Source organism: Octodon degus, unplaced genomic scaffold (genome assembly GCF_000260255.1).
Source record: "Octodon degus isolate 3935 unplaced genomic scaffold, OctDeg1.0 scaffold00177, whole genome shotgun sequence".
Lineage (NCBI taxonomy): Eukaryota > Metazoa > Chordata > Mammalia > Rodentia > Octodontidae > Octodon > Octodon degus.
The window spans coordinates 2,843,366-2,847,703 of record NW_004524753.1 but is presented as its reverse complement, the minus strand read 5'-3'; positions in this window follow the sequence as shown (position 1 = coordinate 2,847,703).

The following is a 4,338-nucleotide window of genomic DNA, read 5'->3' as shown; positions in this document are numbered from 1 at the left end:
GGGGCCCAGTGCTGTGAATCACCATCTCACCCGATGCAAGTAAGGAACAAGGTTTTCTAGCAAGGGACAGAGACAAGGGGGAGAGAGCACAGAGAGTGTGCAGACCTCCGCGCTTGTTGCATCCCTGTAGCAGTCATCAGCTCACTCTTCCCTTTCTTGTGGAAAAGAAACTGGGCTCCAGGCTCCCTGGCACCAGCATCTGCATATTCTGTTTGTTCTTCTGGGCTGAGGGGTGTGTTTATGCCCTCAGCCTCAGGAATCCATGTGTCTCTAAAAGAAAACGAAATAACTCATTAGCTAACTTAAAGTTCTCAGTTACACAATAGACACCCTAGGGCAGGGGTGGCCGAGCCTACTGGCACACAGCAGGGCTGGTCATTGGTTCACCGTCATCACTTCTTGAGAGTGATTTTCATTAGGGTTCACCTGGTTACCAGGAGCTGCAGCAGCTCCCAGTGAAATCCAGGGAACCTTCAGAGTTGATCATCAAGGGCTGGAGATGGGAGCAGCACCAGGCTGGCCAGTGGGAAGAATCCTTGGCCAGAAAGAGACCCCACCCACCCACCTCATGTTTGAACTCAGGACCTTACACTTGCCAGGTAGTCACTTATGCTCCTGAGCTATCTCCCCAGCCTTTGGATCTCCGCTTTTATAAAGACACGGTTGCAGAATTCGAGGTCCCCTGTAAATCCAGGATGATCTCATCTTGAGAACCTTAACTCAAGAACCTTAACCTCTCAAGCTGAGGTTCTCAACTTGAGAACCTCATCCACAAACACTCTTTCTAAATAAGGATTTCATATTCACAGGTTCCAGGGCTTAGGGCTTGGATATAACTTGGAATCACCTTTCAGCCACCTGGCACTCCAGAAATCTAAGGGAGAGCGACTAGAAATTATTCTAGCCCTTTACTGTTTGACATTCATGGTTGGTTTTTTTTTGTTTTTTTGTTTTTTGTTTGTTTGTTTTTTGTTTTGGGTTTTTTTTTTTTTGGCTAAGATGCAAACACTGGAGTAGAGATAAACCATTCCACCAGGTCCCATACCCAACCTATAAAATTTTTTTATCATAATAAAATAGCATTTTATACCTCGCAGTTTGGGATTGTTTTGCAGCCACAGATAAGTGGAGATTCCTACTCATTGTTGATGTCCCACTTTCTATAACATCTTCCAAAACACTTCTGTAGATGCTTCTTCTGGGTTCTAAATTATGGTTACCTCTTTTTGCTTCTCCACTCTGCCACTTATCTCCATTTGTAATTATATAAGAAGTTGGGTTTCAATTTATATTTTTGAGTATTGGTCTCCTCAACTGGACTAACACATCACAAGGGCGATCTAGTTTGTTTTACTCAGCAATATGCCTTCTGCATGCTAAGTACATAGTAAATTCTCAATTTTTTAAAAAAAATATTTTTGGTGGAACCAGGGATTGAATTCAGGCCCTTGCGCTTGCCAGGGAAGTGCTTATTCTACTGAGCCATCTCCCCGGCCCCTCTCAAAGATTTATTGAATGAATGAAAGGCAAAGCTTTCTATTACTGAATCTGAGACTGTGTTCTTGCTTCTGGTTCTTCTGGAAAACATGGCTTATTTTACTATTTCGGCTCTCAACAGATCAAACCCACTAGAATGTAAAAAGGGAAGGCAATATTTTCCCTTCCCAAGATTCTAACATTAGTTCTTGCTGTTTCTACTCCTTGCATTTGGATGATTGCTGTGGTTTCAGTTGCGGTGAAAACAAGTGATGAGAGAGCCAGAGGCTGGCAGTAGCCAGCTGCAGGGTAGACACCTCAATTTTTACAAAAGCGTCTATAGGCTTGCAAAATGAGCCTTTACTCAGCCTTCACATGCAGAGGGTTTCTGCCCCATACCAGGTGCATCCTGCTTGTCAGAGTGGGAATTTTAACTCGATCTGCAAGGCCCTTTATGATCATGGGCTGTGATTCTTAGGTCTTAGGTTCTTGCCTGTTGGCACCCACCAATCACAGAGATAAGTGGCCCAAGTTACTTCTGCATCAAACCAGATCCCATGCTGCTTGGTCTGGATCTGTGATGAACCCCAAAGGCCCATGGCTGAAAGCTCAGTGGCCAGGTTGGCGATGCTAGGATGTGATAGAAACATAAGCGGCAGGGCCTGGTCTTATGGTCACTGGAAGCAAGACCTTAAAGGGATGTTGGAACCCCGTCCCTTCTCTTCCTCTCTCTTTCTCTTTCTTTTTTGTGTCCTGTCTACAAGGTGAGCAGCTTTGCTCTTTGTGTGCTCCTCTCCATTGCTCCAACAGGAATGGGCCCAACCAACCATAAACTGAAATGGAGTCAAAAGAAACCTCCTCTCTTTATAAATTGGGTGTTTTTTTGTTGTAATGGACAACTGTCTCGCACTTGTGCTCTGACCTATCTCTTTATCCAACTTGTGCACCCCTAACCAACATTTCCCCTCTCTAAATCACCCAGGGCCATATAGTGGCAACCAGCTACAACTACTACTGCTTGGGTTCCACTGACAGGCTGTAGCTCACCAGTCCCAAGCATTTCCCCTGTCCTATCTTGTCTTTTTGCAAAACCTCAACGGAGGCTCTGAACCTTCACACCTGCTGCTGCCTCCTGACCAGCAGGGTGATTTCCACCTGGCTAGGCAGGGTTACTCCTCTTGTGAACTGTAACAACCACTGCTTCTGATGCTATTCACTTCTCCAAGTTGCTCTCCTGTCACCTCCATAAGTCAAAGTGCTCTGGGTATGACTGAGCTGCACCTTCCTGCAGGTCATCCGTGATAGCTGTTCGCTCTGCCCAGAATGCTTTGCTGCCTGTTACCACCCCTGAGTCCACAAGGCTTCCTCAGCTCAGTTGTCACTGCACTCAAGAAGCCTTCCCTGACCACCCTGTCTGACCCATGGAGCAGCCTTTCCCGCCTCATCTCTGCTCCACTGTCCCACTTAATTCCTCACCACTGATGCATTATATACGTGTTTCTTTTCTATGATTTGTCCATCCCCATCCCACATAAGTTCTATTATTCATCTTGACTGTTTCTGTTAATTATGGGGTTCCTACCACTAAGAACAATGCCTGGAACATAGGAGTTATGAAATACGTATTTTTCAAATGAATAAAATTCATTTTTCCAGAGCACCTCCTTCATTAATAAGCATGTGAATGCCCTGAGTCCGCTCCAAGTTTATAACTGTCATTAGGGCTGGAGATATCAGAGAAGTTAATCCTGTGGATCAATGTGGTCTGAATTTCTAAGAGAGTAAGTGGTTCAAAAACATGTTGTGGATAAGCCCAAGCTAAAGTCCAGATAAGCTGGTTTGTGAAGTCAGTAATGGTACCAAAGGTACTGTTTCTCTGAACCTTTGTGTGGCTTGGGTGCTGGGGTCTGAGATGCTGCAAAGAAGGGGAAAACATGTTGACTTATTGTTGACAAAGGACCTGTGCCCTGTCAGAAGCACAGTCCAGGAAGCACTGCAGTGAGAGCTGGCAGAGGCACCTCTTGGTGTGGACAGGAGGCTTTCACCCAGGGTGTTACCCACTTCTCTCTCTGTGAGTACAGCTCATTCATCATAGCCCAGCTCCACAATGGAGCTGCTAGCCCCAGGCAGCGCTTCTCCTGTGACACCAGCACTTGGCTTCTATGGTGAGTGCATGCTTGCGATGCATAGGGATTGAACTCACTGTTGGCAGTTGGTCCATGTAACGGTACATCTGAATTCTTTCTAACGCCCTCCAACCTCTACCTCTTGGTCCCTTTCCCAAATGCAAATTATAGATCTCCCTGTTTCATTTTATGTATCTTTTATTTCACCTTTTAATTCATGTATACTTTGAGTTTCTCTAGAATAGAAACCATGCGACATTTAAGCTTGTGTGTCTGATTTACTTTGTGTAGTAGTATAGTCTCAAGGTGTATCATTTTCCTACAAGTGACTCATTTATCTTTATAGCACAGTAGCATTCCATTTTATATTTAAAAAATCACAATTTTCTTTTCCATTCATCTGTTAATAGGTATATAGGCCATTTCCAAGATTTAGTTATGCTGCCAAAAAAATTAGCATGCATGTATCACTGTAAGAAAGCTACCTAGGGGCCGGGGAGATGGCTCAGTAGAATAAGTGCTTGACTGGCAAGTGCAAGGGTCTGAGTTCAATCCCTGGTTCAAAAAAAAATGCTACCTAGTAGGGGAATACCTGCGCTGAATGGAATTCCTATTTTTAGTTTTTTGAGGAATCTCCATACTGGTTTTCATAGTGATTATATTGGTTTGCACTCTTGCCAACAATGTTGTTATTATTATTATTTTTGTTTATTATTATTATTATTTTTTTTTTTTT